General features: G+C 40.7%; 1 protein-coding gene across 4 annotated transcripts in view; it reads left to right on the top strand.

Moving 5' to 3' along the window:
• The window catches only part of EPS8 (epidermal growth factor receptor pathway substrate 8), a 130,109-nt gene that overhangs the window by 1,387 nt on the left and 101,630 nt on the right, over positions 1–27,092 (top strand). Inside the window, exon 1 of one of the 4 annotated variants that reach the window (XM_015627742.3) lies at positions 19–122. The exons of 2 other annotated variants lie outside the window; for them this stretch is intronic. The gene's annotated coding sequence lies outside the window, so the exon portion shown is untranslated. Of the gene's footprint in view, positions 1–18; positions 123–27,092 lie in introns of those variants that run through there. One more of the 4 variants, XM_015627745.3, reaches the window with a different exon arrangement.

The following is a 27,092-nucleotide window of genomic DNA, read 5'->3' on the forward strand; positions in this document are numbered from 1 at the left end:
CCGCTCGCTGCTCCGCTGCCCGGAGCCCGCCCCGCTCCCGCACTTTGTTGGCGGCTCGGAGCGGAGCCCCGGAGCCCCGCGGGCACCGCCGGCCCCGGCCCGGGAGGAGGACTCGGGGCAAGGTAAGGGGCTGGCGGGGCGGGGTGGGATTTCCTCCTGGCATCGAGGCCCCCGGGTTGCTCCACGACCCCAAAATCCGCCCGGGCACGGCTGATCGCGGGGCGCTGCCCCGGGCCTGTCCCCGCTCCCGGGGGCGCTGCGCTCGGACAAGGGGGGGCTGAGAAGTCCCTCCCGGGCCCCACGGGGATGGTGGTGGCTGCTGCAGCTCTCCCCCCGCCTGGTTGTACACCCAGAAAGCTGTGTGTGTGTGTGTGTGTGTGTGTTCCTCTCCTGTCGCTGCGGTACCACCACACCTGCTCGCACCGCCGCGCTGGGCATCCCCGCCGGAGGCACCATCCGTGCCCCTGCCCTCCCTCCTCCTGCCTCACCTTCTGCCAGCTGACTCGTCTTTCAGTCCTCCCCGGGGTGTTTTTTCCCCCCCGTGGTTCACCTGGCTTTTCCGTCTCTGTTGCTGGTAGCGGGCAAAGAGCAGCTTTGCGGTGGGATAATCCTGTTGTATGCCCGCGGTTGTTTGGTGCTCTCCCCTGTTGTCTTTCATCTCCCCCGCTGCTCAGCCCTTTCATTCTCTCCAGTAACTTTCCCTGCCGCCTTTGCTCCTTCTGCCCCTTTCATCGCCATCACTCCCTTACGCATTGCCCGAGTGCGAGTGACCTGGGCACACCTTGGAAAACAGGTTCGTGACATTTTGAGGAATAATTTAAGGCGCTCCTGCCCTCCCCCGACCTCAGTAGGGCTTGCATTGTATCCACGAAAAGCGAGATGTTGAGCTTCCACTAAAGTATGGTTTCAAACCAGCGAGTAGCAAGCAATAGAAAAAAGGGTGGAACAGGTTTTTCTTAAGGATGTTGTTTGAGAACCAATCCTCCCACTCAGAAATTGTGCTTTGCCTTGGCTCAGTGAATCTTGTACCCTCCAGAGTGGTGTGACCTTTGGTGGAGTCTGCTTTGTTTACTTGAGGTGAAGTACTGAAGGTAAAAGTCTTGCTCCTCTGCATTGTGTCTGCTGAAATATTAACCGAGTGATGGCTCTGGCATGCCTTTGCAGCATAGATCACATTTTAATTACTCTTCTCCATCGTCAGAAATGTCCTCCTCCCTTCCTATTGACTGTCCCTCTTCTCGTTTGTGATTGTGCAATGTCTATATGTCAGCTACAAAAGTTGCTTACATGGGAGAACATCAAAATGACCATTTTTGTTGTTAGCAACTGGAAATGCTTCATCAGCATTGTGTGGCAGCCTCCTTTCCCTGGAACACCCATGGAAACGCTGCAACCCCTGCCCTCTGAGGAGAGGAAACCTCTCCTGGGCCAGGCTGGCTGTGAGCTGGTGTTTTCCTCCTGGTGAGAGGGCGGTGGGGACTGCAAAGAGCTTGCAGAGTTTCCAAGGTACAAGGGAGATGCCCTGTATCTCCTCCTGCCTCACAGTTCACGGGGAGTGTGGCATTATTATCATTCAGGTAACGAGATACTGTGCTCAAGGCTCCAGGGGAGCAGCTGGAAATGGAAGTGGCTTTGGACTCGAGTTGTCCAGCTGCCTTGTGCTGTCACACACTCGTGGAGGTTGTGGTGCTGAGCTGTGCCTCCTCCTAAATAGCTCCAAATTCATGATCCTGAGCCAATCTGGAGTTCTGAAAGCAGACAAAGCGTCCCATCAGATTTATCTGGAGGGAGGTAACACCCAGTAATGATTAGGTGCTAGTTATATACAGCAGTAATAGAGAGGGCAAGATTAATCTGAAGTTACTTCTGCTGTGAAATGCACAGATGGAAAAAAGTACTGAAGTTTTCCACTTGGTGACAACTAAATTCATGAAATATGGTTGATTTTTTTCTCTTTCTGTCCATAGTCCAGCTGTAAATGGCAAATCAGTCACATTAATTACTTCATTTTTCCCCTGCGGGTGACAGCTTATTAAAATCTAACATCTGAAGTCAAATAATTGAAGCCCCAAGGGTCAAAATAGATTTAAATATATAAGAAGTCTTTGGTTCTGGGCTACTGTGGGGAGATAAGAGAAGTCTTGAAGTCCACATGACAGAGACTGAGCTAATAAAGCACTTGCTAGCTTTGGTTTCAGTGTCCATCACTTGTTGCTCTTGTATTCCTGGTTATAATTCCTGCACCTCTTCTCATACAGCAAGTAATTGGTCAATGCACAAGATTTTTTTCAAGCTTTTGGCTGTGCCAGACAGGAAAAGGAAGCCCTTTGGTCTGTGACCCCTCCACTCTCCTCTCTCTGCTGTGGGGCTGCTGGCCAGAAAGAAAAGACATTTCACACCTTGGAGCTGTGCATCGTGCGTGGCCTGATCCTTCTATCTCCATTCAAAGCATATTTTTCAATGTGAAAATTCGGTTTATAAGAGGCCCACTTCTTGTTTTCAGTGCTAGTTCTCTAGTTTTTCCATTATTAAATACTTCAAAGCAGAAGAAACTAGAATCCCTGATTTTGGGGAGGGGCTGTAACTGGTGCCATTTTATCTTAACTCATTCAATTTATTAATCCAAAACAACGACATTCTGTTTTGTACAGCTTTTGATTTAAGTCTGATAACTAGGAATTTCAGTTTTCTACCCTGAATTTCAAAGTTAGCTGGTGGCTGTCATCTGAACTTTGTTTTGCCATGAACTTCAGCTGTTAGTGCAGTCCTGAGTGACCGTGGAGGAATTTAGGTATAAAGTCATTGAAAGTTTCACCTAAGTCAGTGACACTGTTTTGGGTGTGTGTAGAAAACATTTGCAAAACTGTTTATAAAACAGTGCTCTGCAGTCACTGAAATGGAATGTTAAGGCAAGGTGTCTTTTACAGCTGTTGACACTCGGGGAGTCACAGCCTTCTTGGAGAGACCATGATGATGTGGGAAGCAGCAACCTCCACATCTGTTTTGGTTTTTTCTTCTTTTTTTTTTTTTTCCTCCTAATTTTGTGTCATTGACAGTGGGGGATGAAAAAAAAAAATGAATCACAAATGGAAATGTTGTTAGCATTTGCTTTTTAGGGTCTGTTTCGTTTTGAGCTGTGGCCGTGAGCCTGCAATGGCTAACACATGCCTTTGGTTGTAACATCAGTTTTAGTAACATTTTTAGATATTAGCAGACTCAGGGCCTTGAATTGCTACTGGTTGAATGCCTCCAGTCCTTTCTTCCCTTCCCTCTCCATGCCACTGTCTCGGTAATTAAAGTTAGGCATGCTGTGAATCTCCACAGGGTTAAGATCTGACATGGAAATAGCAAATTACAAATTACTGTCTTTGCATTTATTGCTTTTGTCTTTTGATGAATAGACTTCAGCAACCTTGTACATCCTGAACAAAGTTAGCAGATGTCTCTAGCCTCAAAGGTGCAGAGTTAGTATTTTCCATGAAGTTATCCATTTCTGTGGGCTTTTCTGTTGTGTAGTTTTCTGATGCATGACAGGCGTCTTCATTACTGTGGTGGTGTGACAGGGGATCCTACTTGCCTTTGTTTTTAAAGCCTCACTCATGTTGTCACTTTGGCCAGCCACAGAAATTATTTGGTTCTCTATAAAGCTACAGAGGGAAAAAAAAATAGCAAAAAATCCCAGTGTAAACACAAAAATGATTAAACCATTCTCCTGGAATACTGTGAAAACGTTGAGTATTTCAACAGAATATTTAATAATAATTAATGATTTTAAGAATAGTATCTCTGAGTGAAGGTAGGTGTTATGAATGTCCAGTAACTCAAAAAAAGTTTCATACAGATAAAGTGGTTCTTTGGTCTTTTTATTTATTTCATCATTGATTTTATTTTGGTTTAGGTTGTTTGTTTGTTTTTCTTTTCACGAATGCATTGGTTTTACATGAGAGAGAGAGAGAGGATCTGTCTTTTACTAAGCCAAAATGTTACAATTGATGGATTTTCTGGGTTTTCTAGATTACCCCTGCAGGTAAGGGAACACCTGATTCCTTTCAAGCTTTCCATGAGTGCAGGAGAGCTCTATTCAGCTGAGTTAATTATGAAACTGCCAGAGCTGGTTCTTGGGGCTGGAGTTTGCTGTAGCTGCTGGATGCTTCACACTAAATGTACTACAAGAGTTTCTCTTATTGTCTGTAGCTTGGGAATGTTTGTAACTGGAAAATAAAGAAGTGTCTCCTGGTGGATTGTATTTATTACTTTGGTTTCTGCTCCTGCATGTAAAAGCATTTTTAAAGATGAGCTCACGGCTCATTTGCTCTTCAATGCTTGCAAATACCTGGTGAGATACAAGATTATCCAAATTTTGTCAATGTTTTGACTTTAGGTTGACTTTGATGTTGCTGTGTTTTGCTCCCTTAAAGGTCATAGCAAATTGTCTTTCACCTGAAATGTGAACTTTGGTTAATGAGCACGTTTTTTCATTCTGGGGTGGTTGAGAGGGCTGAATTCATCCCTCTGAATGCTCCTTTCATGAAGACTGAGGACTTTGCTCTTCCTTCTAATGTACTCTTCCTTCTTCCGAGGCCACTGATCTTTTTATCTGTTTCCACAGTGTGTCTGAGGTGTAGTCTTCTCTAATTCCCGAGACAAAGATCTCTTTGTTTCCAGTGTAAAATACATTTTGAAGTAATTAGCCTGAAGAAAGCTTTTTTTTTTTCCCTGCTCTGTAAGGGCTTAGAAAGACTTGTTGTTTCTGGGTGTTAGGTATCTGGTTAATGCAGGGATTCTCTGAAGAGTTCAGTGCCTGTGAGAATCCAGTGTGCATCATAAAAATATTTTTGAATGAGCTGTTCTATTACTCAGAGCATGTGAATGTGAGACCTTTGTACAAAGAGTGAGACATTTGTCTTGTACGTTGTTTTATGCACTAGGATACATAAACTCAATGATCTGGCAAGGAAATGGAGTTACAACTTGAGGGGTTTGTGATATCATGTGGCAATAAAATTTAGCTTGATGATCTTCTGTGCCATTTAAAAAATGGCGTGGAAAAGTCAACCATTTGTACTAAAGTAATTTTCAGCTTTGCACATGTCTTGAGAAGGCAGTGAGTGCATTGAACTGCCTTCAGCTGGAGATAAAAATACACATCTGTGTTTCACACTGGGAATTGGGTGGCAGGCTGTGTATTAAATACATGTGATTTCTTCTTTCCCTTCAATCCCATCTCAGACTCGCTTTTCCCAAAGTGGAATTATTTATCCTCTGCTCCGCTTCCAGCATTATTTATTGCTTTGCAATTCATCCTGTGCTCTCAAAACCCTTAGTGTAATGTTTCATCTTTCTGCTCCCTTCTCCTCTTGTGTTCAGGGATAAAGTCTTGTCCAGGGCTGGGAGGCAGAGGATGGGATCTGCTTCTGTTTCAGCAGCAAACTTTGTTAAGGCTAATAAATCTGGGCTAACAGGTAATTAGCCTCCTGGTGCTATCTCACATGGAGAGGGCAGGACAGCGTGAGGAATCTGGACTTTGTGCCTTTGTGTCTCTTAGGTAAGTCACCCCTGGGTGACAAATATCCTGTCTCTGCCAAGAGACAGCCACAGCTGCACTCACCCTGTCCCTTCTGGTGGCTGCTCAAGTGCTGCTGCCTCCAGAGCCTTGCCTTGGGCTTTGGTCTCACCTGGCCCCTGAATTCCTCAGGTTTTCCTTCCTTCTCCACTTGCCTCAGCCACATTTCTCCACCATCCTCCATATCCTGGTCCATCCTGCTGATGAGTCTTGATATAACTTGAGTCTCCTGTTGTGTATTTTTTTTTCCTCTTCTCTTTCTTTATTTAACCCCTATTTTCCCTTCCCTTTTTGTTTTACATCACTCTTTAATTGCACATACTGTTCCGTGTTCAGCTTCATGACACTTCTTGCAGCAAAGCTTTTGCACACTCAAACCCCAATTCTTTTTCTCCTTTTTTGTCCTTTATTCCAATGTCTCCCCTAAAACATTTCAGATCCTCTGTTCTCAGAGGGAAATGTTGTAAGTGAAATTATATGGATAGTTAAGTCTTTGTGGGTTAAGTCATGTCTTCCCTATAATTCTGTGTACTTTGTCAAGGCAGTAATTTTAAACTCTCATCATGCAGTTCTGGAGCTCAAGACCTTTCTGGGAGGTGTTAGAGTGTGTGTAGGCATTTGTTTTCCCTATGTGAGAGAGGTGTCTAATACACATCAAAAAAGTCTCTTCAATAAATAGTCTTACTGAATATGAATGCAAGATATTCTCAGAAGTGCCTTTGGTACGTGGTAGAACAAGTTCTTTTCTACTTACAATTTACAGTTTTTCTCACTTTTTTATATAAAAGCTGAATGTTGACATGCAAGTGGCTTAGGGCAGCTGGCAGCAGGGAGCTGTGTCTTCTCAGGGACAACACTGATTTATTTTTTTGGAGGAGGTGGATGCTCAGTGCATGAGAGTTTACATCCCACTGGACTCTTTGAGTATTTTAAGCTGTCCTTTTATAACTCTGAAAGTTATTGTCCAGACATCTCCATTCCCTTTTTAAAAAATAATGTAAAAATCTCGATTTTGGAAAACAGCTGTCCTCAGTTTTCTTATTTATAAACAAAAAAACCCGTATCTGACTCTCAGGAGTTTTGTGAGGCTTAATTATAAATATTTATACAGGCTTTTGAAGATATAAAGCAGCATATAAATGCTAAGTAGTGTTATTATTACCACCAGCTGCTTTGTTGTAATTGAAGTAATAAAAGTTCCAGAGCCAGTGGTTGTATTGCTGTTGCCTAAATACAGTTTTTGTGAACTCAACAGACATTGAGGATGGTGGCAAAGTGATGGTGTAGACCATACTGAAATACAGTGTGTGGGACAGCTATGAAATCTTTGTGAAGGACTTAAAAAAAAATAATTAATTATAATTAAAAAAAGGAAAAGTTCATAACTGTTAAAGAATAAACCCTCTTTTGCAGCATGCCAGTGTTCAGAGGTCCCAGGACTAACTGGGGGCTGTCTGTGCTCTGCAGTGTCTCCAGATTAGGAATGAGCTGGCAGCATTTGCTTTTGTGACTCTGGCATATAAAAGAAGGGGGATCTTTTAGAGATGATTGATAATTGGTAGTGTAGGAAAAGTAACATGGTATAAATCACAATTGGCATTTACCATTTTTTTTTTTTTTTTAAGGTCTACTTTTGTAAAACCTTCATGACTTAAAGCTGAGCTATTTTTATTAATGTTCTTGTGCTTATCTCACATAACCAGCTTGTTAAAAGAGGATATGAACACTTTTTAAGCCTCTGGCTTATAAATTGTGAGAAAGAGAAAAGAAGATTGATTCCAACAGGCTGGAAGGTAGATTCATTTCTCTTCTAGTTAGCAAAATGAGAGAGGGGGAAGAATTAAATTGTAGACTTAGTGAGCCAATCAGTTTCAGCTGGGTTGCAAATCATTAGATTTAGCTCTAATGTACAATTTAATTGTAAAAGTCTAACTTAAAAGAAAATAAATTCAGGGGAATTTTGTTTTGCTAAATTGATGATAATATCTCTAAGTTATTTTTGCCTGAAGTAATAAGACTCTGGAAAAAATAAAGTAATAACAAAGGAGCAGTGAGGGGGAACAATTATTTTGCAAACATCTTCTGAGGTTCAGAGGGGGTTACTTGGTCGCATTAAAAGAAGAATATTGTGCTGCTTGAATGTTGGAGAGGATTGATAAAAACTGGTTTGAAGAAAACATCTCTGTTCTTTTTACTGTAAACATTTGAGATAAGATGGAAAAGTTTGGAAGAATGCAACATCTTCTGCGAGTTCTTTCCACATTCTTAATTGTTTTTTTATGAGATCTTGGTTTGGACATTGGCAGATATTTCTGGTGGGTTTTAGGGGGTCCTAATTTATTATGTTGGTCTGTCCAACTTCCTTTTGCAAGTAATCTGTTTCTAATAATATTTTAATATTTAGTAAAATGCTGGTTTTATTTGTAAGGGATGTCTCCTAGCAGCTTCTGGATCAGTTCTACTTGTGAATACCTGAGTTAGCTAAGGCTCTAGAGACATCACACAAATCTGGATCATGATTTCACAGTGGCTGTACTGCAAGGACTTGGAAAACAAGAGAGGATGCAAAGCAGGGAACATACTCAGTCTTTATGATTATAGGTAAGCAAATTTTCAGACAACTTTGAACATTATTAAACATCAAGAAGAAAAGTCCCCAGCCCTTTTTTCATTTTGTATTTTTTCAGTTTTAGGCAAATCTTACTTTAAAAACTACTTTAAAATGTACAACCACAAAGTTGTTCTGCATAGAAATAGAAACACTTTAAAAACAGAGCAATATAGCCCTGAGGCACATATGGAGACAACCCAAATGCTGAATGGTAGGTTCAGAAAAGGTTACTGCTCCAAATATTTTCAGTAGCCAAGTGGAAGACAATTCACAGCATTGTATTAGGGCTGTTCTCTCTTTGTGTGAGACTGGTGACACCTCCTTGTGAATAAAAGTCTGGGGGTTTTTGACAGCTGTGGGAAAGAGCAACTATTTTATGCTCACTGTACACAGTGGTAGAACAATTAGATGGAATTTCTATTTTCTGTTGCCCCAGACTCTAACATGGAGCAGTGTAACTATCTTTTGAAGTACAAAAAAGATCTGCCTCGGGGGCTATCGTTTTAAAGCATCATATGAAATGCTGATTGAATCAGGTCTGCTCCTTGCACATTTTAAGTGCAAGGAAATGTGTGTTGAGACCTTGCTAATCCTTCATTTGCACAAAGTCTTTGGCTTGTTCCCTGACTGTCAAGGAATTAATGGTGTGCTTCAACGAGATCCTGCATTACAAGGCTGTAATTATTTTCATAAGAGATTCTGCACTGTGTTTGGTGGTGCTTTATGAATTATCATAATAAATAGAATGAAATTGCTGTTGTCAAAACATATGAGCACAGTAATCTGATTCCCATTGTTCGTGTGCTCGGTGGCTCATGGAATTAAGTGATACCCAGTGGACTTGCAGGCAGTTCATGCAGCTTGGTGAGGTTTGCTGGGTTGGGTTGTGCTTGTGGCAATTTGAACAGGGGTGTAGCTGGCAAGGAACAATTCCTGTGATCCAGAAACAGGCTCCTGTTGCACGGGACACGGTGGATTTGTGCCTCTTGGTGAGGATGGAGATCCCTGCTGCTGTGGCATTGCCCAAACCTGGGTATGGTCCTGCACCACAGACACCTCCTGTTTCCATTCTGTGGAAATCTGCACCTAGCTGAGGCAGGCTGTACAGAAGATAGCATCTATCACTTGGACAGAATCAGTAATATTCCATTTTGGAATATCTACCCAGCATTTTCCCTTTGGTTTGTTACAAATCTTCCCATGGTCCTAGTCCCTCCAGATCTTACCCAGTGACTGGAGGTTTGTTGTACCAGCCACTCAATTTCAGGGGAATGTTATTATTTAAACATTGTGTCTATTTTTAAGCCAGATGATCTATAAAACCAGTTTAAAACCGCAAGAGATCATTGCATCATCTAGTTTGACCTCCAGCGTGTAGGAAGGAGTAGAGTTTCTGCCCTTCTATTTCTGGTAGAAAAATATTAATCAAGTTTCCTTGGCTTTCCTCTCAGAGGAAGATAGACACAGTAATTTAAACTACCTGCCCCTGGCAAACACTGGCATTTTTCACTAAGTACATTAGTGCATTTTTAGTGGTTCTTTGTGTGTAAATCATGTGAATGCCAGAACATGGTGCAACCCTCTCAATGCTGCTATTTGTGTGTATATATATAAAAAAAACTCTATATATTTTGGCACAAAACAGATGCAATCCATGTTTCTTCCTCTAGATACACACCTTTTCCCCAAAAGTTTCATAGGCTAAAAGCAGGTGATCCTGCTTCTATCCTTCATGCTTCACTGGATAAATTCTGCACACTCACTTTCTGAACCACTGTGTACTTGTCTGTGTAATCATTTTTTGCTCACTTGGCAGACTGAGGCACTTGTTTGCACTGCAGTTCTTAAGAGTTAAAGGCCATGTTAGCCTGTGTGGGGAATCCATGGGAGTTTTGGGGAGGTCCTTTTATGGGTTCACTTTGATTTCTGAGAGATTTGTGTTTCCTAGAGCATGCAACTGGTGTTGTACTCTGGGATGCCCAGATAAATGCTGTGCTACTATTGCCAGGAATGGCAGCAGTAACATTTTCTTTTCAATATTGTCACATCTTCCTCATGGCTTCTATCAAACAACATTTATTTTGATGTCACTACAGGCAATTTAGCAAATTGAGTCCAAAAATTTGGTTTCTGTGGGAATGTGGCACAAGCAATGCAAGTCCTTGGTTTTAAAACCTTCCTCATAGAGCTTTAGTGCAGTTACTCATTTAGGATGTAAAATTTTACAGATGACCTTGCTCTTTATGCTCCCCTTGCATGGGACTCTTGCTTCCAGTAATGAGGAAATGTTCTGAGGCAGCGTTCTTGCCACGATGACATAAAATAACAGAGACTTCCAGTTATTCCCCTGTTCTTGCCCTGTAACAGAAATGTGCCTTCAGGGACCAACTGACCTTAAAAATGATGCATATCTGGAGCTTGGGGTCATTGTAGTTGTACAGAATTTATTTTTTAATTTTTTTTTTTAATAGGCATTGGGCTGGTGATACTGCACTCGCTGATTAGAAACTCTGTAATTAGTATTCTTAATCCAAGTGTGCACTCTCCACTCTGGACACACATTTCCCCTAGACATCCTAGAAAATCCACTCAGTTGTTGCTCTGCCAGAAAGAAAAAAGCAGGAAAACTAACCAACAATTGCCTAAAATTTGCAAGTCTGAAGGTGTTTTTCAGCCCTGGGATAAAGATGGGTAGTGATGGCCATGAGTTGTTCAGCTTCGGGTTGAGAAGGGTTTCTGCAGCATCAGAACCTTGATCTCTAAGTATTTGTTTGTTCCCCTGATATTAATAGAACAAATTGTCTGTCTCCCTGTTTAATGATTTGGAGGTTGAGGCTCAAAAATCGCAAATTAAAAAAAACAACAACCCACGACAAAAAAAAAAACCTCAGCGCCAACCCCAAGATAATTTGTGTGCTTGTTTTGTTAAAGGAAACGTAGATCATTTGGAAACAATTTAAAAGAATTTGTCACCATTCTTGCTATTTTTTTCTGTCCTCATCTCACTGTGAGACACATCTTTTTTTTGAAGAGTGTACTATTTTAAACAGGCATTATGTTTTCATGAAAACTCTGCTGGGCAATGTCTAACTCCAGACAGAAAAGCAAATAAACTAAGAAAAATCCTCTGTTTATCTGAGATGAGAGGACTTTTTTAAGAGGAGGAGAGAGGATCTAAACCAACTTAATGGTCTCTTTTGTCTCTCTTTATGTCCCTTAATGTTCTTCTGCAGTTTTCAGGAATGACATTGTCTCATTGGTATGTCACTGGGGTAGTACTACAAAGAAATCTCAAAAATACTCCTGTCTTTAGACTGTAGAGTGAAGAAGCAGAAAGTGCTGCAATACTCTGATCTAGGCTGATTCTGATTTTACTCTGCAGATTTCAGAGGAGAGGGGGAAATTCAGAGTTGATGTGAGTGTTTAATGACTGGTAACATCTTTTGGATATTTCCTGCACCTCAGTGAAGCAGACCTGAGCACTTACATCTTTCTTTTGAGGTCGTTAATTTTACATATAGAGATCTCTTGTGTGCAAGGTTGGCTATTTGGGATTCCTAATTAATGAAATTTGACAGCTCATCCTTAGTTTTACTACTTGGTATTGCCTCAAATAAAGCTAAGCAAGCTTACTGTAAACTTGCCTGAGCTCTTCTCTGTTGAAATCTGTCACAATTTCCTGTCACTTGCAAGGCTGTTGAGAGAGCTGTCACACAACTGAGTGCTGGAATAGAGGTGGGTGTATCAGCAGTGCTGAGTGGAGATGGAGAAGTGGGGGCTGTGGACTGGGAAATGAGCAGGATGGTGTTGTGAGGGGCTCATTTCACTACAATCCTCAGGATCAGACTGTTGAGAGCTAGAATAGCTGCCAGGGTTCCTGCCCATGAGGTTCTTCAGTTTGTTTTCACTCCATTCTTCAGCTAGACTTACCCCCCTGTAAGGGCTAACAGCTAAATGGGAAATAAAATTAACATCTAATTTTCTTCCTTGTGACCCCTGTGTTTTTCATAGCCTCCACTGTATGGATGCAGGGTTTGTTTCCATATATTTTTACAGTCTCCAGATCTTTTGTGCTGGCTGCAGACCTCATTGCCAGGTCCTGGACAGTGGGAGCCAAAAACCCCAATAAACCATGATAATTTAATTCCCAGTGGTGATACCCGGTGAGCCTATGCCAGTGGTACCAAACAGAGGTTTGGAGTGGGGAATATCAGTGCTGACACTCAGGAAATCAGAGATTGTAGCTTTTATCCTTCTTTTGCAAAGCCTTGGGATTCTTCTTTTATCTTGGTTCAGTCTGCAAAGTCTTGTGAAAACAATAAACTGGCTCACCACCAGTACTGTGATTTTTATCTTGAATTAATAACAAGTTGTCTTTTCTCACAAAGTGCTTTTCTTTGAAACAAAATTTGCTTCATCTTCTTGAGGATTCTACCATGTTAGCTAACACATTAAATACGGTGGATTTTTTTTAATTTCTTCTAATAATCCTTGTGCTATCAGGACCTTTGATTTGCCTGGATTTTAGGGAGTCATTGAAAAGAAGAGGTCTGTTTTGGTAATTTGACTGTGATCCTCCCTCTCAAATGAGTTACCATTTTGAGAGTGACATCTGAGTCTGCCTGTGTTTCTGCATGACTGGAAGCTGTCACTACTCATTGAAACTTATTAGTGCTGGAAATGGATATGCTGCTTCATCTGCTGGGGAATGAAACACGAGGCACCAGCAGCCCAATTTCAGTGTTGTTCCCCTGAGGAAAAGAAAAGGTGATTGGAGTGAGGAGAGCTTGGACAGTGAGGGGTGAGAGCTGCCTTGAAGCTCAGAGGATTTGGGAGCTGTGCCTACAGGTTGCTAAAAGCAGATTGTGGCACGTTTTTTTGATGATTCAAGAAAATCCTGTGCTTTAAGATCAAAGTTTAACAGGAGCATACAATGCTTTAGCTGAAGATTATACTGCAGAAGACACTAAATATTTTTTTCAGAGGAACCAAAGTTGGAATCCTCATTTTGGGGAATGAGCAGTTGAGAAATTAGACTTTTAAGAGGGCAGGTGCAAAGTTTGACTCAAGGCTGAGCTCCTGTAACATCTCTTGAGTCCACACACACACACCACTGAAGGTATGCAAAATGATTCCTAAAAATACAGCCCTGGAGAGTGAAGGCCATGACCATCTATCTTTAAAGAACCTGAAGCCTTCAGGACATGTGAGCACTGCTGACACATTGTCACTTTTCTCATCTGAAAGGGCTGGGAGCCAAAAGAGCAGAAAGACAAAATGTGAGCGACTCCAGCTCTCAACACATCACATATTACAACACATATTGTAATTTCTTCATTGTTTTTTCACTTTATTCTATCTAATATTCCCAGTAGAGAGATTATTTTCCCCTACCTCTTCTCCCCTTCCCATGCCTAAACACAAACCCAGAGCTTGACAGGAGTCTTTGATTGACAGTGCCTTCACCATTTGAGACTGGTGCTGTGCTAAAATGTACAACTGGCATTTCAGAAACTGCAAAACTGACCTGACAAAGTGTGATTTTCAATTTTTTCTTCTTTTTTTTCAACTCTCCCTTCCTCTCAGTGAGTTTTAGATGTGTCTTGGTTCTGGTCTGTCACGTTGTTGTGTCACTGGTTAATATTTCTGCAACCTGTAGAGCACTGAAATTGAGACACCCTGAAATTCATACATAGAATTGAACCAGCATAGTTATAAATTAATCTCAAGATTTTTTTCTTAAAGAGAGTTCAGTCTGAAGCTGACAGAGAGTGCAAAAGTGACCTTCAAGGTGATGGGAATGGTTAGGACAGACCAGATTTTACCAATGGATTTGTGACTTCCATGCTGCCTCTGAATAATCCATTTTTTTCTCTGGAACAAACTAAGGGTTTTTGCTCTTTGCCTAAAGACCAGCATTTTTAAAGCAAACTTAGAGTTCTCTCAACCTCCCATGCAACAACTTGGAGTCTTTTCCTTAACAGATAATAATATTGTGAGGAAAAGGAAGTTTTGCAACCCTTAAACTTCCTGAAGAAAAAAAGTGCTGCTAAGATTTCTTGAAAAAAAAATATTAAAAACATGACAAAATATTCCATGAGTCATAATTTACAGGAACATCAGTTTAACAAATATAACAAGATATAATTTTTCCCATTAATTCCAAAGAAAGGTAAATTTTTTACCAGCTTTTCTGCTGGTGTTACACTTCAGTATTGCAATCATATTTCAAGGAATAGTATCCAATTTCATCCATCAGTAAAACGAGGATGCTTCTGAATTATTAATACAAACTCTGCACATCAGGTTTGAACATTGAAAAAAAGGAAATGAGGAATCAATTGAATAATACAATGAAGTTTGTAAAAGACATGGCAAAAATAATGCCTTCTATGTCTCACTGGACATTTGCAGAAATGCTTATAGAGGAAAGCCATTCCTGTTGTAATAATTAGTGTTTGTGCAAGAGAATGCTGCCTCAATTAACAAAACTGATTTCTGCAGCACAGTGGTGAGACTGGCTCAGACTAAAACTGAAATGTTCTCTACTAAATGCTAATTAGTAAATGAAAGATCCCTTCCAAGTAAAGTCACGTTTCCTGTATGAACTAATGACCCAAATTTAAAGAAGGCTCTTACACCCGATCAGCCTTTGAGGGATTGCACCAGGCATTACAGTTTTACAACTCTTAAGCTAAATAACATTTCTGAAGGCTGTGATTTCACATAATGAAGGTGTGATGAACATCCAGGTTTAAGCTCATGGGGACTTGTTCTCCTTGATGACTTTTTTTCCCTCAGATCTCATTGTGTTCTTGCTTCTGGATGTCTGCTGTGCATGAGGTTTTCTCTTGACTTCCTAGAGAAAAATATTGGGTTTGTGATCCTCAGTGAAATATTTTTACATACTTTTTTTTGGTTTTTTCAGGTATTTAAAATAGCAATGTATCAATAGTGGTCTCTGTCCATGTCTGGAGCATCAGAATTCTGGTTTGTCCTGGACCTTGAAAGTTGCTATGGTAACTGAACATCCCACCTGGGACTTGAGTTAGGTGTGCACACTTCATTTAACTTCCTAGCATTCCTCTGCAAATCTCTCTTAGGTCTGTGAACTCCATTAAAACTTCATCTCTGGTGTTCTATGGAAAAGGAATTCCTCCTCCTGTCTCTGCCTCCCTTTGCTGCAGCCTGGCTGGGATTTCCTCCTCACTCTGTGTTGAGTGAGGAGCTGAAGATGCTCTCCTGGACCTTCCTACCTGCTGGTGGGCACTGCTGGAGGCTCTGGTCCAAGCTGGTGTCTCCAGCAGTGCCCTGGCTGTGGGAAAGGGACACTTCAGGAGCTGAGCATGACACATGGACACCCAGCAGAGTCCCTGCAGGGGCTGCTGCTCTCTGCACCGCTGCCTTTGGGCTCCTGGAAATCACTTTCTCTTGCCCAAAAGCAGCTGGGTTTGGGCTCCTGGAAATCACTGTCTCTCACCCAAAAGCAGCTGGCATTGGGCTCTTGGAAATCACTTTCTCTTACCCAAAAGCAGTTGGCATCCTGTGCCCTGCCTGGGCATTGTTTCCTTCTGAAGCACCACCCAGGTAAGAGCTGACCTTCAGAGCCATGGGTGCTCTGGGGGCTGGACCTTGTCCAGGGCAGCTCAAATACCTCTTTTCATCACCCCCTTCCTAATAACATAACAGGAGCTGCATATGGACTTAAAGGAAAGAAGGAAATCTCCATGGGGATGAAATGTAAGGAGCCATTGTGTAAATATGTTTTATATTATATAGTGGGAATTACACCCTCCTCTTTGATTTTTATGCTTTTTTTCCTGCCAAACTCTAATCCAAAGAGATTTTTTTAGGAAGCCAGCATCTCCCACACACAAGACTCCTCTCCTTCTCCTTCTCTCTTATTTTGGGTGATGTTTTACCACTCATTCTGTAGTAGGACAGTGAGCCAACCCTGTTGGTGCCCCCACGCACTCTGGAGCTGAGTACAGGCTGAGTGCCTCCCTGAGCCTGCAGCTGGATTGAATCATGTTTGGGTTTCTTTTCAATCTGGCTGAAGGGTTTAGCACCATCTGTGAGCTGTTTGTAGACAGCAGCGTGTTCTGGAGTGCATTTGGGTGGGAGGGGTGGTACCCCCTGGTTTTGGTGTACTTTGCATGTGTGGTTGAGATGTGCTTGGTCTGACTGCCAAAAAGTCTTCAAAGGGTCTTTCTCACCACAGTCAAGTCCTGCTAGCTTGCTACATTCAACTTTTGTAGGCTTTTTGGTACTTTTGGTACCTTTTTTTTTTGCTTCTTATTCACTTCCAGCCATTGGCTTCTTGTTGCCAACTTGTCATCAGTTGGTTTGTGGCACTGAGTGGTGCCTTTGGGGTAAAAAATAAAGATGGATTTCTCCTTTGGGCCCCTCTCATGGTGGTGTTTCCTTGACTTTTTAATAAGTAAAAGTCAATCTTCCTGATTCAGGAGGAAGAAAACTCCGTATCTACCATTTGCCAGGATATTGTGAGGTGGGGGGGGTTCTTCCTCCCTCTCTAAAGAAGCACAGGAGAGAATTTAGTTCTCAACTCATCCTGCCAATTCTTCTTTGCCCTTGAAGAATATTCCTCTATAGATTTTGTGGATTATTTTTGGTTTAGTTTGTTGTGGGTTTGGTGGGGGTTTTTTGAGCCAGTTTTGATAAACAAGTTGAACTTGCTGAAGGCTACAGATACAAAGAAATTTAGGGGTGGTGACCTGAACCTTTATGCTGAGACATTTTTGCAGAGCAGCTCTGTTACCTGCTTGCAAGCCCTAGGTAATTTATTTCCCCTGTAAATCCTCCCTGAAGAGGAGACAAGTGTAAAGCATTTTAAAAAACAAAGCTTGTTGACAACTTTCTGCCTTTCCTGGAGGTGGAGGAGAAAGCTTTTATGCATGACCACAGTTCTTTCTTTTTTTCTTCTCTTTCGTGCTGTTTGATACCTGGGAGTGGGGTGATATTATTACACAGTTATAATTAGAAATCTGTTGTTGATGCTTTGCATCTCAGCCTTGAGTGGAATGCAAATAACCACCCAGTTTGGTGGAACAGGTATAATTTATTCCCCCAGGACACTGACTGAGGGCAACTGTGCAAGGCCACAGATTTTTGCCTTCCCTCCTGCAAGTTCAGTGGGAAATATTTGCCCAAACTCCTTCCTTGCCCTGCTGTTTTGCTTAAGCTGGAACAGAATGCAGTGAAATGTGTGGAAAAATAAGTACAGACACTTTGATATCCATCTTTTCTGGTTGGGCTAACCAGAGAGCTCCTGCCTCTGCTGCTGTGTCCCAGTGGGACACTGGGTAGTGCTCAGCTGGGGCAAACAGTTCTCCTTTAGGTTGTGACAGAGGAATGTAATTTTTAATGTAAATGTAATTTTTAACACTGGTTTTGCCAGGAAATTCACTCTGAAAATAGTACTGGAAGCTGTCAAATTGTAAAGGATTTGCAGAAAAAAAAAAAAAACAAACCCAGTGTGCCAAGCTGAAGTTAGGGTTTTAGGAACTGAAGCATTGATACATGGGGAAATAATTATTTATTGCCTGGCTAGAGGATGCTGTCATATCACACTGTCAAGAAGAATGGACGTGCAACCTGGATAACACATAATCATGTCTCACTGGAACGTAAAGATATGATTTACAGGACTGACAGGCTCTTTGTTGTATCAGCATTGAGTGGTTGCATGCAAAGCAAAATGCATTTCAAGTACCTAGAGAGGAATTAGGCTGAAAAATATGTCATGTTTTTAATTCTGTGGATTGTTATGTCTCTGAGTAAGCCTTGTATGCAAAACATTTTTACTTCTCTCAGGAATATTCTCATTTTCCTGTTACTGCAGCATTTTTGCTATTTGGTAATAGATATTTCTTTTTCCAATCCATCTGTGCCCATGGTATTTGGTTTTGCCCACTGCATGCAGCTTTCTTTTTTGGCAATTTCATGAAAATCTGTAGCATTCTGGGGACAAAGCTTTGCCACAGTATTGCAACTCACTGCAGGAAGAGGTGTTTAAATTCCCAGCTTCATGCTGGCAGCACTGTGGTGACAACTTTCTCTCTTGGTCCCTTCTGCAGCCATCCCATGATTGCCAGTATCAGTATAAATAATAAGTGGCTAAAAAAAATAGGAACCAAGTGACTTCAACTCCCCTTTCTATAAATACAGCATCTTCCTGCCTCATTTTCCTGAGGGAATTCGTTGCAATGTTGTTTGTTCTCCAGACTGGGGGAGTGTTTTAATCTCCTTTTCACAAGGGTGTATCAGGGGGATCTTGTGGAGTCTGGCCCAGCATCACTACTAAGCAAATATTTACCGAGTTAATTTATGGATGCTATAGATGACAAAACTTAGAGCTGCTATAAATCCATATTGTGATATTGGCTTTTTGCAAGTATTAAGGAGAATGTTATATGCTTTTGCTATGTCTTTTTCTTTTTTTCCTCCTGCAAGCAAGTTTTAGGTGTAGGTCAAGAAGAATTTTGGATTTTGGGGCAATGTCCTGTCTGTACAAACCCCCAGTAGACAAATGATGGGGCCCAGGCTGCTATCAACACTGACTGCCTGCAGAAGAAGGAACCCCAGCCCAAATAAAAAGATGATAAAGAGAAATAAAACCTCTAGGACACTTTAGGATGGTCTAAAAAGGTGGACCCAGAGCGTAGCCTTGCAAAATACTTCTTAGAAAAGTTTAAATATGCATTAAAGCCCCTACAACAGAGTAAGATAAAAAAAGTGTTCCAAAGATACCAAGTGTGCTCTGAACAGTGCACCAAGGCACCTGGCCGTTATTCTTTATTTTCTGTCTCTTATTGTCTTTATTAAACCTTTTAAAATTTAACAGGAGAGTGAACCTCGTTTTCCACAGAGCTGCTACAGACAAATTTTTGCACTGTAGGTGGGATTTTTCCTCTCTCAGGGAAGGGCTGCCTCAGTCTCGAGCAGAAGGTGACGGGCACAAACTGAATTCTTCACCTTTCTCCTGCAGCTGTACTCGAAGCCATCCTCCATCTACATTAATTTCCTACAAGGAAAGACTTAGAACTTGGAGATCCTGGCCCAGGAGTGTCCTTCTTCTGGAGAAACATAATAAATTGGCGCAGAGCCTTGCCCATGTCATGGTTGACTGAGGTCCTGAGGCAATATTTAGTGTACCAGAATAAGCAGTGCTCCAGTTAACACAGACATCTCTCATGCAGGGAGATGCATTTCTGCCTTTCAAGACAAAGAACCTTTTCACTTTATGTCCAGCTATTATTCTGTTAGTTCTTCGTGGGGAATTACCACATCTCTCTTTTCCTTTGGGCGGGGAAGGAGTTTTGCATGTTCTCACTGAAAAGCCCGGGGTTTGAAGACACAACACTTACATGAGGATTAACTTTTTAAAAAGCTTCAGGGTCCCTGTGGAGTTGCCTGAGCCCATTAATAAAAGTCTGAATTTTCAGCCTAATGTATTAATTATGTTTGTCCAATCCCTAGAGGACCAGTAGATCAAATTAATCTTAATTAAATTTAAGCCTGTGATAGGAGAGGGGGGGAAAAAAAAAGATAATATTGTATAATTAAAAGCTTGAAAGAGTCATTAGACAAGCAGACTGTTAATTTTCCTGGTTAAAATGTAAATACATGTTAAATGTAGATTCCTGTAAATACATTTTAACTTACTAATTTTTAGACTGGAGTTAGAAGTTCAATAATATGGTGGCTGCTGTGCTTTTGTCTTCATGGGAAGATTGTTTTCAGATCAATAGGTTGAAAGCTCTTTTGATAAAGCCCATCTTGTCATGCTAAGCCTGCAAATGATTTTGAAGAAATTTGCAACTCTAATAGTAATATTAATACTAGACACAAAGATTTCTGTGGTGGATGTTTCCATATAATCAAAAGAGAAAAAGCTGAAAGATAAAGATGGAAGCCAAGATATTTGTGTTCCCAAGTTGACTTAAATCTTCCATTCAAATCCTGCTCTAGCAATCCTTAGATGTGTGAGACCATGCAGAATTACTTAATCTCCCAAGGATGTCTGCATTTTAATAAAACAGATGTCAGTTTTGCATCTTGAAGTCTATTTCTTGTTTCTGAGGAATTTTTTTCCTCAGAAACAGAAAGGGTGTTTTTTTGTGTTTTTTTTTTTTAAATACTTGTCTTTTCCAGGCTAATATTGCCCTCTTGTAAAGCAAGAAAACAAGAAAACATCTCTCCATCTCTTATTCTGGAGAGTGCATTTAGTGCTTTTTCTTATCTCTTCTTATCTCATAACAAAATTTGTGTACAAATTAGCATCACTGGATTTTTTCCCCCCCATTTTATTTGCTTTTTTTAGGGCTGTGAAAGACATAAGCTTTGGTCTTCTAGAAATATTCTCGTTAAGAGCTGTTATTTACTACTTCCTTTAGCCTGTTTTTTCATCCACCTTGTTTTAAAACAATTCCTAGAAGCTTGCAGGAAGTTTAGCTCAGGATGTTCTTGGTGTAATCCACTGACACAATTGAGATATTTTATACATTTGTGTCCTAGGTGGGAAACATGAAGTATCTGGTTTATGTTTTTGGGGGTGGTTTTGGCATGGCTAGGCACTGACAGCAGAGTTTTGAACCTCCTGGGAAGTGAAAATATTTCCTCTGGAGTACGATTTTGATGTATCCAAAGTTTTCTCTCCTTTTTCTGATGTGTCTGTCGTGTACATCCTTTACGTTAGCAGTCTTTATTTCACCCTAGCAAACAGAGGGGAAACTGTGGATTTATTATTAAACTCTAATAAGGGTGCACAAATTGTTTTGAAGTTCAAGACAAATGACACTGCTTGGACAACATAAATAATGCAGTGGTTTACCTGACAGACTGGAGGCACTTCTAGGGTTTCTCACCTCATCATATCTCCTGCAAACAACTGGGAAAGGCCAGCTTCCACTTAGGCTGGGAACTGTTGCTTTCTTCATTAGGCTTCAAAAGATTGTCCCCAGTTTGTTTCTTTCTCCATTTTTTTCCTAATCCTCACAATACACCATGTGTAAGATGCATTTTGCTTTTCATTGTAACCTCATATCTTAAGTTTTGTGATTTGGCCCCAAGTTTATTGCAAGGAATAAACTTGTAATAGCTTCTTTCAGCCTGCAAGAGACAGTGTTTTATTCACATTTTTCTTGATTTATTTTTTTTACCAATTTGAGGTTTTTATCTTTTCATCACCACGAATTGATATTTTATGGTCAGAATTGAAAGTCTTGAAGTAGCTTTGAATGCATAAAATAACAATGTAATGGATGTTGTTTTAATTGATATTTTAAATGGTTAGAGTAGATTTCTGATTTTATTTATTTTCCCCAGAAAAATTCTGGTGGGATGATTAAAATGATGAAGCACTGGATTAGGAATTGTTTGCTCAGAGGGATTTTGAGTGTGTTCAGCATTGGGAATGACCCTATGCAATGAATAAAACCAAACACAGTTGAAATGCTGATAGTTGATAGTAGCAAGACAAAATTGTGGGCATTCTTGGGAAACTTCAAGGCTGCTACTTTTTTATTTTTTTGCCTTCTGGATGGCATGCACAAAAGTCCCTTTTGGTCATGAGGATTTTTAATGTACTCACTTTGTTGTCCAGCAAAGTTGATTTATTCTGTTTTGATCGTAATTGCTAGGCAAAAAAAGTGTGGAAATACAAGAGATATGCAGAATGGTCAATACAGAGTCAAGAAAAAGTATTCCTGTAAGCATGGTGGGTTTTTTGTTTTGTTTTCCATTTTGCAGAGAGGATTGAGCATTTTGAGTTTATTTTTCTCTATGATCTGTTAGCTCAGGATTAGGCTCTTTTGTTTGTGGGGTAAATCCTGTTCTTGGCCTACAATGAATATTAATTAACTTCTGTACGTCTGTGTGCTGTGTTGAGAATCAGCTCCTTATTAGTAAGGTAAATAAAAGCATAAATGAGAAATGATGCAATGAAGTCAAAGAGAATCTGGGATCAGATCAAGGGCAATTACCCTTGTTCCAAAATTATACAACAGAGTAAGAGAGATAATTAGAAAAGTTAAATACCTTTCAAGCATGAGGATTTCCTTTTTATGCACCCTTAGCTTTTAGTAGGGCATTACTGCGAGACATTATCGAAAGCATTACTTTTTAATAGACTTCAATAAAAGAAACATTAGCAAGAAAACCTTTATAGAGGTAAGTGGTGGTTTTTATCGTTCTTCTGGGTTCTTTTAAGAAGTGAAACCTTTTAGAAAGCCGATTCCTAGCTCAGACTTGATTAAAGAAAGATTGTTTTGTAGTTGACCTTTGCAGGGATACTGATGAGTACTTGGCCATCATTGGTACCTTTCATCACCTACAGGAAACTGAGGAGGGACCTTGTCCTACAACAAAGGAGCTGTCATGTTTTTTACCCTCTTGTAGGATCTGAGGAGAATATCTAGGCCAAGGTCTTCAGAAATCCCTGCCTTTCAGACTGTCCTGAGCTTTGTCCTGGCCAGAGTCCTGCTCCAGACTGGTTTGCCCATTTTTTAAAACCCAACCAACCAAAAAACCCCAACCCTCCCCCTCAAAAACCCACATTTAAACAGTAAACAGCATTTTTATAGTTCTTAGCACTGCCACTTTATGGCCACTTTCAATGGTAATTGATTTATTTTAATTTATTTCTGTTGCAATAGGAATTGGAAGTTATGCTCTATTGGGAGCATTGCAGGTTCTTTAGAAGGAACAGAGCAGCTCTAAGAAAATTCCCACCTTGTCCATGTTGTAGACTATTAGGTTCTTGATTCTTTTCAAAATAATATGTCACTTTTGTTTTTAGACCTGATATTTGGCCTGAAAACAGGTTTGTTCTCTCTTTTCTGTTTCCCCTACGTGGACTGCTAGACTACTAAAGGCAATTCCTAACTTTGTTTTTCGTAGTTGCATTGATTTATTTTTTTCTTCTTTTCAGGCAGATTTAACTTAGCATGTGCTTTAACGTGTCTCACTGCATTGTAATAAACCATTAATTTGTGAAGCTGAGGTCAATAATGAGGGGTTCAAGGGCTGTGGTCAGTACCAATGATGGAGCAGGAGAAAAAAAGGTCGAAGTTGCTGAATTTTGTAATGAGTTGCTTTGAGCAGGTTTTTACTTTGGTGGGCAATATCAAAGAAGACTGGGAAGCATCACCAAGAGTGCAGTGCTTTGATCCCAGATGAGCTAATCAGTGATTCTAACTGGGGATAAATGTAAAGGCAAGGCTCTTGGCTGTACCAGAGCTCTGGGTTAGCTCTGCGGTGCCACTCCAGCACGGGCAGTCACCAGGAGTGGGGAACTGCAGGGGAAAGGTGATCCTGCAGAACCTTCAGAGCACCAAATCCTGCCGGGCTCTGCCAGATCAGGTGTCATGGGTGATGGCAAAAGGAAGGAGACTCACTCAGCTGTACTTCCCAGGAACAGGTTTATTAAGGAGAGGGGATGATCACAAGGGTCCGGGCTGGGAGAAATCAGGACTGAAGGCAGCCCAGAGCACCTCTGTGCACTGGCTTTTATCTCAGGGGCAGGCACAGTCCAGGGTCCAATGGGAGCTCACAGAGGGAGGGGTAAGGGGAGGAGGTGACAATGTCAGAGACCAATGGGGATACAAAGAAGGCAGGAATACAACATAACAACCAATAACATGTCAAGGAAGGGATGATATACATGGAAGGAGCTGGAAGGAGAGGTGGGGTTTACAATGATGGACAGGGAGATGGGGCAGGATAAATGTGATTGACAAAGAACATTCAGGAAAACTGGGAGGGGTTTACATAACAGACAAATGGAACCAACCAAAGCAGTAAATGGGGGAGAACCAGGAATGTACCAAACAGACAAAATAATAACCATTTTAACAGAACTAAATAAACATACTACAACACTGGGAAGCATCACCAAGAGTGCAGTGCTTTGATCCCAGATGAGCTAATCAGTGATTCTAAGTGGGGATAAATGTAAAGGCAAAGGTAAAAAATGGCATTTGAGAAAATGAAGAGACTGAAAATCCTGGCATCCAGATATCTCGATGCTGTGACTCTTGTGATTCCCAGGTAAAGGACAGCATGAACTGCTGAAGACTCTCTGGTTTTATAGTTGTCTATAAACAATGTTGTTTGATGTACATGAGGACAGGAAAAAAATGAAAAGGTTGGGAAAAGTTTTAGGTGTTTGAGAGGCCGAGTCCATGGTGCACTGTCTTCTCTTGGGATAAAAATTTAATGAATCCAAGTTTTGATGCAGCTTCAAAGTAACTTCTGATTACATCATTATGGGGGAAAGTCTCCTCCTCAGCTACAAAGAGAAAATTATTGGCACTGAAATTAATTTATTACTACAGACTATGCTTAAAACAGCTTTTATAACCACAGTGGCTGTAATGTGGTAATAATAGTGGTGGATGTCTATAGATGTATTGATGTGAAAACCCCTCTGCTTTCCTTTGAGGAAGGGATTTCAAAGGGCTGCCTGAATTTGTGCTTTCCTAAATAAATTGACAATATTCAAGATCTTCCTGATGATACAGTTCTCCAGTGCTAGGAAGGGCCAGGTTCCTAATAAGTGCACAGTATTAAATTTATACCAGTCTGAACCAAATGTTCTGTCATTCACCTTTTGGTCCTGAGTTTTCTTAACTTAAGGAGTTCTTAACTTAGTCCTTCTTAACTAAGACTGTTCCTTTGTGCTGCTTCCCCCTCCTTTTAAAGGCATTCCTGTTTTCTGGCTTCCTTCTTCCACATCTTGAGAAGTTCACACAACAAATGAGCTATAATAAATCTACACAATACAACATTAGCATATTTTTTTTTTTAAACAAGCTTCTTTATTTGTTAAATTTTCACATGAACACTGGGCATTTTTTATGGTGAACTTTGCCCTTCTGACAAAGTGAAAGAACCTGACTTTTCAGGCTACAGCAGGACAGTTGACTGGATTATTTCAGCTCTGATTTTACAAGAGGGCCAGCAAAGGAAGGACTTGACAGCAGGCAGCTGTGAAATGAAATTACTTTGCTACTGAGCACAGTGGACATTTTGGTAATCTCTAGGCTGAGATATGCCAAGGATGGATGTTGTTTTACTCTAATCTGTCCATGTTCTCTGTTTTGCTGTTTTTGTTGAATTTCACATGTTTTTTGCTGTTTAGGGTTTTTTTTCCCCCCCCTTGTTGAACAGGAAAATTGAACAAAAAAGGTCAGCTAGAACTAGCACAGTTCCTTTTCACAGCCTGGTTTGTACTGCTCTGAGCACCAACAAACTCCCTTTCTAAGCCAGTGGTTGGATGGAAAAACCCCTGAAATAAATGTGTAGTGTCTTTGGGTGGTGCAGAGGGAATACAAAGGGTCAACAGGGATGTGATGTGTGTTTTTGCCATGAGGCAGTTATCTAGAAATTGGTATTTAGAGTGTTCCTCAAGTCCCACCAAAAGTGCAAAGCCTGAGAATCGAGGGCTGGGCATTTCTGCCCACATTTCAGAGTGACCAGTAAGAAACCAAGCCCTTCTTGCACTCTCCTTCTGTCCAAAATACAAATTATTTTTTCTTACTGCTTTTTCTGAAGTCACACGTGATTCTTCCCACACATCTTAAGCTAGATCAGTCTTTGTCAAAAGTATGGGAATTTTTAAGAGCAGTCCCAACCTTATCATGTCCCTTTTGTGGGAGTGGGTGGTGAATTTAATCACACCAGTATTACCCTGTGTCTGTTTCCCATTGCTCTCTAAGCTCATCCTTTCAATCTGCAGTGGTGTTTGAAGACAATAATCTAATCTTCCTAAATAATATCCTGTTCTCAGGGTATTTTTTGTTTGCTTACCTGATATCTAAAGAGACAGGTTTGTCTTTTGTAGGGCTAACAAGAAATCCCAGATCTGTTGAAATGTGAGACCGATTCTGTATTGATTTCAGGAAAGCAGGAACTTAACATTTGGAGGTTTTTTTATTAATAATCTTTCTTTGCTTCCATTGAAAAAATAATAATTGTAGGGTTTCTACCAAGATATGCCTCTAGCAGGTAGAATAAGGGTTTACACATGAATGTATTTGACAGTGTAATATTAATGCGCTGAGGTTCAGAAGTAGATCCAAGCTGAATATATGAAAAGAATTTTTATGATACCTCAGACTAATATAATTTGTCTCCTGTTTCAAAATAAAAATAGTACTGATTGATTTTCAGTTTAAACTTGATCTTTTCAGAGTTTGAAAACCAAACATTGTGGCAGGAGGAATCTAAAAGTAAAAACAGGTTTTATTTTCTACCCTGTAAGAAGCTGAACAAAATGCAGAAGTAAACAAGGAAACAGCTTGTGATGATAACCACTGAAATCTAGTATCTGGCTGTGAATAAACCAAATCTGACAGTGAAGATGGACAACTTTTAGACATCAAACTGGATTTCCAAAGCTTTTCATCAGTATAAGTAACATGAAATACATTTTGCAGTTCTATTGTCTTCCCCTCAGATTTGTCTCTCTTTATACCCATCCCACTCCTGGGGGGTATTGTATTCATCTCTTTAGGATAACTATTCTGTAGTGGAATTATAGTGCAGCATTTTGAGATTATATTGTTGAATATAATCTTTTAAGTGTCTGACTTGTACATGTGGTGGCTTCCTTTCCTTTTGGCACCCTGACAAAATGATGCAGCATCTTAGCCCATCAGAGAGGAGAGATGGGCATTTGTGTGGCAAATGTGACAAATCTGTCTGTGGTACATTTTGGAAAAATTGTATTCTAGAGGTGCTGGGAGCAGTCTTGCATTGTGTCTCTGGTGAAATGAGCATTTTTGTTAGTGAGGAAACCTTCACAGATGTACATGTAAAGAGACCTGCTGCAGGGTTAAACGTTGGTATGTTTGTTTTGGGGTTCCCAGTATCTCCCTGTAGGGTAGAGGGTCTGTA

Source organism: Parus major, chromosome 1A, assembly GCF_001522545.3.
Source record: "Parus major isolate Abel chromosome 1A, Parus_major1.1, whole genome shotgun sequence".
NCBI classification, from domain to species: domain Eukaryota; kingdom Metazoa; phylum Chordata; class Aves; order Passeriformes; family Paridae; genus Parus; species Parus major.